This window comes from Moschus berezovskii, chromosome X (genome assembly GCF_049115385.1).
Source record: "Moschus berezovskii isolate FMDL1 chromosome X, NW_MosBer_1.0, whole genome shotgun sequence".
In the NCBI taxonomy this organism is placed as follows: Eukaryota; Metazoa; Chordata; class Mammalia; order Artiodactyla; family Moschidae; genus Moschus; species Moschus berezovskii.
Window position 1 is genome coordinate 45,769,818 of NC_142488.1, and position 13,678 is coordinate 45,783,495.

The following is a 13,678-nucleotide window of genomic DNA, read 5'->3' on the forward strand; positions in this document are numbered from 1 at the left end:
ATGTCCAGTTCTAACTGTTGCTTCCTGACCTGCATACAGGTTTCTCAAGAGGCAGGTCAGGTTGTCTGGTATTCCAATCTCTTTCAGAATTTTCCACAGTTTATTGTGATCCACACAGTCAAAGGCTTTGGCATAGTCAATGAAGCAGAAATAGAAGTTTTTCTGGAACTCTCTTGCTTTCTCCATGATCCAGCGGATGTTGGCAATTTGATCTCTGGTGCCTCTGCCTTTTCTAAAACCTGCTTGAACATCTGGAAGTTCACGATTCACATATTGCTGAAGCCTAGGTTGGAGAATTTTGAGCATGACTTTACTAGCGTGTGAGATGAGTGCAACTGTGCGGTAGTTTGAGCATTCTTTGGCATTGCCTTTCTTTGGGATTGGAATGAAGACTGAGCTTTTCCAGTCCTGTGGCCCTTGCTGAGTTTTCCAAATTGGCTGGCATATTGAGTGCAGCACTTTCATAGCATCATCTTTCAGGATTTGAAATAGCTCAATTGGAATTCCATCACCTCCACTAGCTTTGTTCGTAGTGATGCTCTCTAAGGTCCACATGACTTCACATTCCAAGATGTCTGGTTCCAGGTGAGTGATCACACCATCGCGATTATCTTCATCCCGTTCATTACCAAAGGTCAAGTCAAAGTTTCAGCAAAATGCTCCACTTCCTCTTAGACTCATTATTAGGTTAGTGATCTCTCTCACATCCCAAGCCTAGGAAGGTAAAGAGCCTCAGAGTTCTGGCGAGGGAGATATAGTGAGAGGTGAGGAGAAGATCTCAACCCAGGGAAAATCAGTCTAGGTTTCACATATATAACCCAGTGTTTCTCTCTGGGAAACAGTGAGTGGCCCAGCCAACTCTATCTTGAACTAAGGGACAGGTGATTACAGGGAAGCTTGAAGTGAGAATGACATTCTAAGAGATTAAGTTTATATTCTGGACGATAGCTCCCATACACCCCTAGGGTAGTAAGATTCTTGTGAATTTGCCTACATATAAGGATTTTTAAGGCTTTATATAACTAAATACAGGGGACTTCTGAAGCTACTGCAGCTTCTCTGTCTACAGCTAAAACTCTCTGGCTTATATGTCAACTTATAACAGCCTAAAGGCAGCTCTAATGCCAGTACCAAGCAAAAACCTTTACTCTGTGGAAGGCTTACTACCCAGGCAATTTATATATCCTGCTCTTACCTCAACCTCTTGACCAAGTATCCTCTGTCCTTAGGGAATTAGAATTTTATAACTAGGAATGACAGAGCTATGAGGGCCCTTAGAAATAACTTGCTTCCATTCCTCATGGCTCAGTAGTGAAACTGAAACTAAAACCCAGAGGGATCAGGGACTTGATGGAGACATAGCAAGAGAGTGGAATAGCCAGTACTAGAACTCTTGACACTTAATCCAGTGCTCTCTTCATACTACCACACTGCTTTTTTCATGACAGAATTAATAACAGCTAACATTAATTGTGGGCTTACTCTGTGTAAGGCCCTGTTCCAAGTGCTTTACTACAAAAATTCATTTAATTCTCGTAATAAGCTGATGAGGTAGTTACTATTATCCTGGTTTACAGATGAATAACCTGACGATAGAGAAAAATATGCTCTATTTATTCCCTATCTATGAAGTCAGATTTGAACTGTGGTGTTGGAGAAGAGAGAGTCCCTTGACAGCAAGGATCAAACCCGTCAATTATAAAGGAAATCAGTCCTGAATATTCATGGAAGAATTGATGCTGAAGCTGAAGCTCTAGTACTTTGGCCACTTGATGTGAAGAATTGACTCATTGGAAAAGACCCTGCTGCTGGAAAAGGTTGAAGGCAGGAGGAGAAGGGGACAACAGAGGATGATATGGTTGGATGGCATCACAGACTTGATGGACATGAGTTTGAGCAAGGTCCAGGAGTTGGTGGTGGACAAGGAAGCCTGGCATGCTGCAGTCCATGGGGTCACAAAGAGTCGGACACAGCTGAGTGACTGAACAGAACTGAACTATGAAGTGAGAATGGGGGCCAGAGGCCAGGAACGTCCACCAATGATAGCCAGACACTGCTATCAGAGAGGAAGAACTAGTCTGTGAGAGAATGGGGTGGGAAAAGATGGCTGTAAATCAATCAAGTACACCTTAGTATGAATTAATCACAGGATATTTCCTAAAATCTAGCTGAGATCAAATGGCATGGAAGAAATTGGGTTTTAACTGAGGGGAGGAACAGAAGGGAAGGGGAAAGAGAAAATACAGGGAACTGTGGAGCTATGGCACTTGGGAGCTAAGGGGAAAGGGATGAAGCAAATGAAGCAGGCAATTAAAATACCTTGAAGCTGGGCACTATGCCCCACATTCACCCATCTTCACCCCTTATTTCCTGGAATCAGACTCTCAGGACTCATGAGGTCTAATGTTTTCCATACCAGAAAAAAATAAAATCAAGACACACACACAAACAAGAAAAGGAGGGCTGGTAATCAAAATTGGGGATGGGAAGAGCAGAGACCCCAGACACAGGGCCTAGTGCTTTCCCATCAGCCCTTTGTCTACTTTTGCAGATGGAGAAAGTCACAAGGCACCTGTCCTCCAACCTTGGAGAACAATATGAGTACAGCCCATTTCCTGCTCAGGATTCTGTCAGAAGCCAAGACAGACAAGCAGGGAAACTTTGCCCACCAGCCCCTGTTCAGCTCCAGAAATCCATTCCCACTGTCCTGATTATCAGCTCTTCTCTGAAACCCTAGCTGACTCTTATTTCACCCGACCCTCCTCCCAAGTCTTATCCCCCTGGTTATTTCTCATTTTCCTCCACAGGAATAAAAATGGTAAGACTAAGAAAAAGAAAAGCAAATGTGCCTTCATCACTGGTTTGGGGCTAGGAAAAAAGTGATGGAAGCTATTGACTAAAATCAGGCTTCAGGATTATCTGACTTCAACAATGTTCATGACCCAATTTCTTTAGTCTACATTCACTTGTCCTCTAACCCTACCCCCAACTCCCAACAACCCCCCATCACCAGAGACAGGAAGAACAGAGTACTAACTATATAAACTCTCCCACTTCTAGCTTCAAGGTCCTCAGCCCGAGGGTCCAAACTTCCCTACCCATTTTCATCGTCCAACATCCCAATTCTCTTGTCCTCCTGAACCCCAGTGTAGCTTACAGAATGGTAGTTATGAAAGCATCAAGATATCAACAAGCAGGTTGGGGGGATGGGTAACCAAGGAAAAAGTTAACAAATGGCTTGTTTAAGGGGGTTACTTCTGGGAGACCAGAGATAGTCTGGGGTAATGGCACTCTGATCACTGCTTCTGACGAGCTATTATGAATAATTTCCCTCTCATTCAGATCATAGCTGTGAAGGTACAGGGGTAAAGAGCACTTCAAAACATAATTTTACCTTTGTGAGTGCCTGCATCACTCACTGATTTTCATCCCACCTTCCCTCATCCATCTATTTTTTTTTAATCATTTTCTTCCCCTTTTGTTTCTCTCCTCAGTCTTTACATGGTCAATACTTGGATTGAAATATACTTGGGAGGAATTTCAAACTGTTGACTACATTTTTTCCCTCCTCGTTCTTTTTTAAATCAGGAAAATGCCTTTCTGAAACAGAACAAACTGTGGTGTTTTGTTTGCAAATGGTCATTAACGAGGTTTTCTAGAGCTCAGTTACATTTTACTTGAGGGTGGTCCTCAATTAGGTTTATTAGGATCCAGTTACCTAATAAATGGATGGAAAAATAGGAGAGATAGGCTAGTTTAGAAGGATGCCTTGGGAGCTAGACTGAGAGCTTGGCTTTAGGTTTTAGGCAAGGGCCAGTACTATCTGCTTCTGTGTCCAAAAGCCAAGAGTGACTTCAGATAGCAACTATAAGCTAATTGAAGCTAGCTGTAAGCTTTGAGAATCAAACTAGGGGAATGGGGAGTGAACCTTCAAAGGCTACTTGTTTCACTGATGCTGCTCTTCCCACTCATAACCCAAAAGGTCGTGGTCAAGGGGGCTTCCACAAAGCACTTGGGAACTCAGTCTGTGCCTTCCTTCCTTCTTCCACTGGCCATTGTCCCCACAGCCCTCAACTGTAGCATTAACAATGGCTTTGGTATCTGAGAACAAGCTCCAAAAATAGCCAGTCCTAAGAGACAGGCCACAGGCCCTGGCAGAAAACTGGAGACAGTAAAGACCTTCTCACAAAAGAAGTGTGAGAGATGTTCAGATAGGAATATCTGGAATATATCTATCTGAATAGATTCATTACCACAACATTTTGCAGTGATGGTAGAGCCACTAGAGAGGCAGAACCAAGAACATCAGAACTCAAAGAATAAATAGCTTAGTCTAGACCATCTCTTGGGTACCAACCCAGAAGATAATCTAAGAGCCCAAGGAGTTCCACTGGGAGCATACTGGGCTTCCATGGAATACATCTTTGCTGAAAATCACAAATCTAGTCTAATCAAGTTGTATAGATGACAAACCAAAGCCAAGAAAGAGCAAAGTACTTGTCAAATGTAATGCCTCAAACTCAGGCCTCCTGACTCAACACCACAAGAATCAGAAATACTTCAAACTTATGTAGTATTTTAGTTCTTTTTAAACTGCATATTTCCACAGATCATGTAATTTGCTCCTTCCTGTGGCAAAATAGGTATTATTTTCCCATTGTTTGACCAATGAGAACTTGAAGCTCAGAGTGTGTTAGCAGTCTGTCTAAGATGACATAACAAAGTAGTTTTAGCCACATTACATTCAGATTGACTTCGGCAAATCAGCAGTGCCCAAAGTGTTAACAGCTTAGAAATAGCTCTGTGGTTCCCACCCATAACCTTCATCACTAAGCTGTACTTCTTACATCATCCATCTCAGAGAAAGGACATCAATCAGCACTAAAAACATTCCAAGTTGTTCTATCCTTCCATATGCCTCTATTGCACTCCACCCAAAAATCTTCAGATACACCAAGAATGCCAAGGCAGATATGGAAATTCCTTTCTTTAGATATATGGGTCTGCACTTATTTTCAGGCTAAATTCATCCGTTTCTTAATTTTCTGAGCACCTAATGTTTAAGGCCTTTAAAGAAAAAGAAAACAGAAAAATGTAATACTTTTTTATGCATGTAACTAAGTAGATAGTATAATAGCTAGTTCAGGTGTGGAGCATGGGGAAGAGGAGGGAGAGAGTGAGAGAGGCTGAAACTTCAGAGAAGAGTGTACATTTCCTCTGAAGTACATGCATTTTGAAGGAATGGACTTTGGGATGACCATGTGGAAGAGGCCTTAAAGGATAAACAAAATTTAATCATGTGGAGATGGGAGGAGTACAGAATATTTCAGATGGAAGGCCTGAGGAAAAAAAAAGAGGATAAAATTTTTGGTGTGCATATGAAGAAAAGCAAGTTGCTAAATTTAGCTGAATTCAGGAGTTTTAAACTAGAGTAGAAGGGATAGCAATAGAGAGGCAGTTTGTTGTCAGACAGAGTTAGACTTAAGGCTAAATAGCTTGTTCTATGTTCTACATTGTTGGACTGTTGACATCATCAGATTTGTTTTAAACAGGAGAGTGATACCATCAGATTTGTTTTTAAACAAATTGTCCAGGAGAGAAATTATGACAGCTTGAGGACGAAAATAGTGAGACGGGTTGAAAGGAAGGAATTTTCAATCAGCCAAATAGTTTTTGTAAAAACTCTGAGTTCTGCAAGATCATCACTGCACAAGACATATACTGCATAAGACAAAATAAAGAGCTTTCACAGAACCACGAGCAAAATATGAACAAGCTACCACAGACAAATGAGGACTAATATGAAAAGAAAATTTACAGAAAAGAAATATAAATTGCTAATAAGTGTATTTTTATGTGCTTAACCTCTGCAATAGTAAGGAATATGTATATGGCTCAAAATACCATATTTCATTTGTACAATGTACAGAATTTGAAAGATGACTTAATGAATGTATAGAAAGAGGAATATGTGATAAAACAAATATAGTTAAATGTTAATGGTAGACTCTAGGTAGTGGATATATGGGTGTTCACTGTATAATTCTTTCAACTTATCTGTATGTTTGAAAATATCCATAATGAAATATTGGAGGGGAGGGGCAGAATTTTAAAGCATAACTCTTCTGGCACAACAATTCCATTTCTAGGAATCTACCTTACAGAAATAGATGTTCACATGTACATAAAAAATAACCAAAGAGGTATCCTGAAGCCTTATGTGTCATAGGAAAGAACTGGAAATCATTTAGCTGTACATCAGAAGAAATATTTAAATACATTATGGTATACCCATACTATGAAATATGTAGCTGTTTTTAAAAATGAGGTAGATCCATATACTGAAATGAGATGTCCAAAATATATTGTGAAGTCAAAAATGCAAATTACTGACTCAGCTATAAAGTGTGATCCATTTAAATTTAAAAGCAACAGTATTAGCTTGATATAGATGTATATAGTTTTGGACACATATAGAAAAAAGGATTAGAAGAATACACAGAAAACTGCAAACTATATTTACCTCTGGTAGGAAAATATAGATGTAAGGAGCTTTTCCTTTTTATTCTGTATACATTTATAAAGTTTGAATTGTCTGCAATATGACTGTTTATTGGGGCTTCCCAATAAACAGGTGCGTGCATGCTAAGTCGCTTCAGTTGTATCCAACTCTGTGAGTCCCTGTGGACAGTAGCTTGCCAGGCTCCTCTGTCCATGGGATTCTCTAGGCATGAATACTGGAGTGAATTCCCATGCCCTACTCCAGGCGCTCTTCCCAACCCAGGGATCGAACCTGCATCTCTTATATCTTATGCATTGGCAGAAGGGTTCTTCACCATTAGTGCAATTGATAAGAAAGTGACACTAGTGGTAAAAGAATTTGCCTGTCAATGCAGGAGATGCAAGAGGGGCAGGTTCTATCCCTGGTTTGGGAAGATCTCCTGGAAAAAGAAATGGCACCCCACTCCATTATTCTTGCCTGGGAAAATTCAATGGGCAGAAGAGCTTGGGGGGGTAGGGCAGACTACAGTCCATGGGGCCACAAATAGTCGGGCACAACTGAGCAATTGAGCACATAGCACTTTTAACTGTACATTACTTATTTCCCCCCATATTTTATTTATCTGTTTGCCGTTCATTCATTTATCTATTGATTTCACATCCATTTATTAATTATTCATTTATCTACTTATTAATCCATCTATCCATTTTTTGATTGAAGTCTTTTTGTAAAGTTTTTTTTTTATTTTTACAATGTTGTGTTGGTTTTTGCCATACAACAATGCAAATCAGCCATAATTATACATACACCCCATCCTTCCCTAGACTCCCTCTCCTCCCCCCCATCCCATCCATTGCTGTGTAGCATAGAGCCCAGTCTGGCACTGTATTTTCTTATCTTTTGATGCATTTCAAAGTAAGCTGCAGAATTACACTTATATTTTAAAATTCAATAAAAGACAAAAGATATTATTAACATTGACTATAAAGACTTAGCAGTTGAGTCAACTGGGACAAGGTTGCGTATGTTGGATTCTAAGAAAGAGAAGATGACCATGGCTCTGAGGTTCACTGTGTAAACACAAGGCAAAGAGCTCAAAAGCTCCCCTCTGTAAGAAATAGAAAAAAAAAAAAGGTCCAATGTGCCAGGTGCTAAAGGCAGAGCAATGGTCACTGGAAATCTGAAAAAGAATTGTTGGTAGAGGATGGAAAAGGAAGTGGATTTGAAAAAGGAAATATCCTAAGAATTCAGCTCAATGACACACCTTCTGACCTTCCTCTAACAAGGACAAGGAGTCCCAGTCTGCAATACAAAGATTGTTTTGTAAGCCTTCAGTTCACAATGAATCCCAGTTTTATAACTTCAAATCTGGACAAAGTCTCTCTGGATTCATCCATGGGGGATACAAATTATATATCTTTCCTAGCTCTTTAGAGCTAGAAAGGACCTAAAGAATCAATGAGGCAGACCTCCCCTACTTCCATAACAGTGGAAAAAGTGAGGCTCAGAGAGGGAAAGAGACTTGATTAAACTAAAGTCTCCTGACTCCTAGGCAAAAGTTCTTTCCAGCTCTGTAGCAGGATTGGCTAGGCTTCTTCAGTATCACCAGACACATCAGAAACCTGGATCTACTCTTGATTCCACTGGTGGTTTCCAAAATCTTTTTTTCTGGAGAGGATACACCATTAAGTCAAGTCACATGATCTGGAAGACTGTCTTCCCTTGCCCTTCTCCAAGTCTCCACTGTGCCCTATGTCCTTCAGCCTCAGTCAGACAGTGAGGATTACACTCAGTCCATCAGTGTCATCCTCCATCCCCCAGCAGCCAACAAGGCTGACCACCCTCACTCCTAGCAAAGGGCCAGACCATTTGCAATTCATTGGCAGCCATCTCAAGGATGGGTCACCTCCAGCCCTATGGTGTTTCTTCTCCATTGTCATTAGGACGTACTGTCTACCATTAGACAGGGAAGCACTGCCATTCCTTGAACTTCTGAGTAGAATGAAGATTGGGCAAGGCATAGTTTTTTACGGGAGACTACACAATGTCACGGTATTTGTTCACTGGCACTGCCCAGCTCAAAAACCAAGCATGGCTGCAAGTTTGCTAAATTTGACTTTCCAGGAGCAGGTCCAAACTGTCTAGTGTTTGAGGGCTCTGTTTGCAACCCCAATTTCTATTTCCCTTTTTTGGATCAGCAGTCACACTAGCCATTAGCTGTCAGTTCCTTCAAGCTAGGCCTCAACAGTATGTGAACTGAGAATTTTCAGATGTACAAGCTGGATTTAGAAAAGGCAGAGGAACCAGAGATCAATGCCAACATCTTCTGGATCATAGAAAAAGCTAGAGAATTCCAGAAAAACATCTACTCTGTTTCATTGACTTTGCTAAAGCCTTTGACTGTGTATAACACAATAAACTGTGGAAAATTCTTAAGGACATGGGGATACCAGACTACCTTAACCTGCCTCCTGCAAACCCTGTATGCAGGTCAAGAACAAGAAAAACAGTTAGAACTAAACACAGAACAACAGACTGGTTCCAAATTGGGAAAGGAGTATGTCAAGGCTGTATCCTATCACCCTGCTTGTTTAACCTATTTGTAGAGTACATCATGTGAAATGCTGGGCTGGATAAATCACAAGATGGAATTGAGATTTCTGGGAGAAATATCAATAACCTCAGACATGCAGATGATACCACCCTTATGGCAGAAAGTGAAGAAGAACTAAAGAGCCTCTTGATGAAAGTGAAAGAGGAGAGTGAAAAAGTGACTTAAGACTCAACATTCAAAAAACTAAGATCATGGCATTCAGTCCCATCATGTCATGGCAAATGGATAGGGAAACAATGGAAACAGAAACAGACTTTACTTTCTTGGGCCCCAAAATAATTGCATATGATGACTGCAACCATGAAATTAAAAGATGCTTGCTCCTTGGAAGTAAAGCAATGACAAACTTAGTGTATTAAAAAGCAGAGACATTACTTTGCCAACAAAGGTCCAGATAGTCAAAGCTATGGTTTTTCCAGTAATCACGTACAGATGTGAGAGCTGGACAATAAAAAAGGCTGACCACCAAAGAACTGATGCCTTCACACTCTGGTGCTCGAGAAGACTCCTGAGACTCCCTTGGACAGCAAGGAGATCAAACCGGTCAATCCTAAAGGAAATCAACTCTGAATATTCAGTGGAAGGTCTGATGCTGAAGCTGAAGTGCCAATAGTTTGGCCACCTGATATGAAGAGCCAACTCATTGGAAAAGACCCTGATGCTGGGAAATATTGAAGACAGGCAGAGAAGGGGATGACAGAGGATGAGATGGTTGAATGGCATCAATGACTCGATGGACATGAGTTTGAGCAAGCTCTGGGAGATTGTGAAGGACAGGGAAGCCTGGTGTGCTGCAGTCCATGGGGTTGCAAAGAGTAGGACACAACTGAGCAACTGAACAACAACATATCCATGAAGGCACACATGTTTTTCATGTGCCCAGGAATTTTATCCCAGTCTCTGCTGTCTTCCTCTGTTACCGTAAACTCTACCCAGAGCACTTCAAGGCCCATCACAAATGCCTCTTGAGGACCCACCCAAACCAGAAATTCTCATCTAATATCAGAAAGTCTTAAAGTTTCAGGCCTCAGAAGGTGGACTGACCTACCTTAAGTGACCAGCCAAGATTAGAATCTAAGGCTTCCAAATTTCTAACCTAGTGTATTTTTATGGCTCTACATGATTTCTGCCTTTTCCGTACACCCCCCTCAAAGCAACATTCTGCCTTATAATATGGTCTGTGATCCTTGTACCTGCCTTTCCCATAAATGACTTGAAGCTCTCTAAGGGAAAGAGCCTATTTCATTCATTAATCTCTACCCTCATCTCCAGTTGCTCAGTACAACACACCACACCAGCAGACACTCTGCATTTTTGCAAAACAAGACAAAGCAAATGCCTTTTCAGTGACTAGAAAGCAATGCAGTTGTCATAGGACAATCCAAGCAACATCAAAGGAGGCCCTGAGTTTTTACTCTTCAGAGACCTTGGCTGTTGGGAAACACTACAGCCATTGAAAGTCTATCTGTTGGATGGACATTAGAGTCACACCTCAGCCAGTGAAAGAAGGGAGAAGCATTTTAGTTCCTTTAGGGGTCCATCTTCAAGATGTTGTGGAGATCCAATTCTACAACTCCTGTAAATTCAAAAGTGCAAAAAACTAAAGCCCACTTTTTTTTTTTTTACAATTTTATTTTTACTGGTCAAAGGGATTTTTTTCAGGTAACCCAGTGAAGTCTAATTCTCTGACTTTACAGAAGAGGGACTTGAAGTCCAAAGACATGATGGGATTTCTCTAAAGTCACGACATGAATGAATGATAGACTCTCCCAATTTCTTGTACAAGCCTTTTTCAGCCCCAGCAAATGAATAGATGGTTGTCACAAACCTCATCTTAAGAACTGAAAGAGCTGCAGCCTAGATGAGCAGAGACTCCACTACTTCCTGGCATTCCTTTTTATCATTGGACATATCCAAACCTTGCTAGGTGTTAAATGGGATAATTTATATAAAGCACTTATCAAATTGCCTGATACACAATAAAAATACTCCTCCTTCCCTGTTAGAATGAAGTTTCTTTATAATAAGCTTAATCCTGCCTCCTGGTGGTTTCCACTCTGTTGAAATCTGACTCATCCTAGGTTCTCCTTTCTAGAGATACTTAAGACAAATAATTCTTTTCCACATAACAGCTTTGAAGGCATTTGAAGAGAACATCCCTGCTCTACTTTCCCTCCTTCAAAATGGTTCACTGAAAGACTATCCTTCACCCACTAAGATTTCACCTTCCTGCAAATAGGGAGATTGAGCTTGGCCTCATTTTCCACAAAATCATGACATTTATAACGAGAGGTTGTCATTCGGTCTCTGCCTGGAGAGTTGGACCAACAGAAGTGCACTTACCTTGTGGCCTCAAGCCCCTTACACCACAAGCAAAGGCTGAACTGAGCACAACACCCCAAGGTGGCCAAATGTTTAAGTGTTGGTCCTCAGGGGAGCCAGTAGCTTCACACTGCTACTGGTAGCTTCCCCAACCTTGTCCTTGGCTCCTTACCTCCCCCATCTTTCTTCCTCATTTCCCCATCCCATTTCCACAGTAGAACTCAGCTACCTTACATCCCTAAATCTGTAAGCTCAATTGTTAAACCATGCAAACTGTTAAGCTTTGAGTCGTGTCAGGAAGGTGCTCCTGCTCAACTACCTATCCTGGCATGCCCCAGTGGTCCCTTCAGGCTCCCCAGGTAGCCCTTGTCCCCAAGGGCATTTTCCCCAAGCTGGTGGCAAAAGTGGGCCTTTGCCCTGGCCGGCACAAGGCACTAGTTCCGCAGAGCGCCTACAGTGGGAGTTACCATGCAAGCACTGAGTGGTAGAAGCGCTCCGTTGGACGACTGGACCTAGGGGTGGGTGGGTCCTCACCTAGGTTGCGCTCCTTCCGCTACGGGTCAGGCCTGGAGGAGAGCGGCAGGCTGGATGGAGGGTCCCCGTCCTGGAGGAGAGCGGCAGGCTGGATGGAGGGTCCCCGTCCCTCGTAGCCAGGAGTTGGACTGATGAGCCGCAGGGCTAGGGGGCCGGCGGAGGATAGCACAGAGGCAGCTTCGGAAGGGGCGCCGCTGCGGAGGGAGCGCTGCTGGTCGCCGCCTAGGCAGCCCAAAAGAGAGATCCCGCCACCGGTTGCTGTGACAGCCCCTGGCCCCAGCTGCGCCTCGCTTGTAGGCCGCAGTCGCTCTCAGCAGGTTACCGGCACGCCGGAGAGATCTGGCGGAGGTGCGTGCGGCGTCAGCTAGGGGTCAAGGAGGTTTGCATTCAACTGAGCCTCTCCTGGCGCTGCTGCTCGCCAGCTACTGGGCGTCAGGGAGGCGGGTTCCTTGGGTCACAATTGGCGGAAGATGGAGCCTTAGAGGCGAGCAAAGTGAGTGGGAGTGGTAGGGAGGGGCCCCAACCCTGAAGTTCAGATCGGAACTCTGCTGCCAGCACGGAGAAGGCTGGCTGAAGGCCAACGCACACTCCCTCCCAGGGGCGGACTTGGGCAGCCTAGATACTCCAGGGGGTGGAGGCGGAGGTACCTGAGCTAGGGTGAGTGGCAGAGCGTCAAACTCGCTGCTCGTTAATGCCACCCACCTCCCCGCCCTGCCGTGTGCTTGGGTCGCGAAGACTGACTTGGTCCATCAATACCTGATGTAACACAAACATTTCATTAGCCAAATGTCTGACCTCTCTGGAGCCAAAGGCTGGAAAGACAGATTAAGGAGGGATCCTCCCCTTTCCCGACCTCTCTGAGAAGCCGCCGGAGAGCAGCCGTACGGACCACCACACCCTGGCCTGGAGTCCCCATCTCACGCCCCCGGGAGGCCCGGCAATTTGTGAGGGAAGGAGAGGGTGGGGTAGGATGGCGCGACGGACTGTCGACAACCTTTTCCTGGATCCATTCAATCCGCTACTCCAAATTTCCTGGCAATTACAACATCCCCAGGAGGGCAGATTCCCCGCCTGTTAATCACAGTGGGCATTTTTAAACCACCTCCCCCCTATCTTTTTGAAAATTTAGCTGGCGTGCTTCCAGCCTACAAGCTTGGGATGGTTGGGAAAAGACACAGCTCCACAGCTCAAGTGTGGTGGGCAGGAGGACTTGAATGTTGCTTTCCTTCAGCTCTCGCCAGATGTGTACTAGAACACGAAGGAACATTGCCTCTTAGATATCCCACCTCCTGGCTGAGGAAACCTACATTTGAGCCCTTGCTTGCTATGTGGAAGGAACTGACTTCAGAATTTTTCCGGAGGGTTTAGTGAACACACCTCTGTTTTTAAATAGAGAAGTTAAGCTAATCAAGCTAGAAATTATACTAATGAATCTGTATAACATGCTAAGGGGGCGGGGGCGGGGGTGGACTCACATGAATCACTTCAGCACTCTAAAAACATCAGTGTTCAATGGATGGAATTGTGTGAGGCAGCACTCCTCTGGAAAGGATTTTCTTGAAATTCCGCCAGTAGGTTGAAAAGCAACCATCCTTGACAAATGGGTGTACCGAACAAGTTTATCCTGTAACATTGCCACGGAGATGTGAAACGGGACCTGACTTTCAGGATAGACTGTCAACTCCATACAAAAGCCAGATCTGGGG

At 43.3% G+C, this 13,678-nt stretch overlaps 1 protein-coding gene across 5 annotated transcripts in view; it reads right to left on the reverse strand.

Annotated features, from left to right (window-relative positions):
• The window catches only part of ARHGEF9 (Cdc42 guanine nucleotide exchange factor 9), a 515,595-nt gene extending 503,145 nt beyond the window's left edge, over nucleotides 1–12,450 (reverse strand). For 3 of the 5 annotated variants that reach the window (XM_088834154.1, XM_055438785.2, XM_088834153.1), the window contains exon 1: nucleotides 11,973–12,450. The gene's annotated coding sequence lies outside the window, so the exon portion shown is untranslated. The remainder of the gene's footprint in view (nucleotides 1–11,972) is intronic. The other 2 variants (XM_088834155.1, XM_088834156.1) reach the window with 1 other exon arrangement.
• Nucleotides 12,451–13,678: the final 1,228 nt, after the last annotated feature.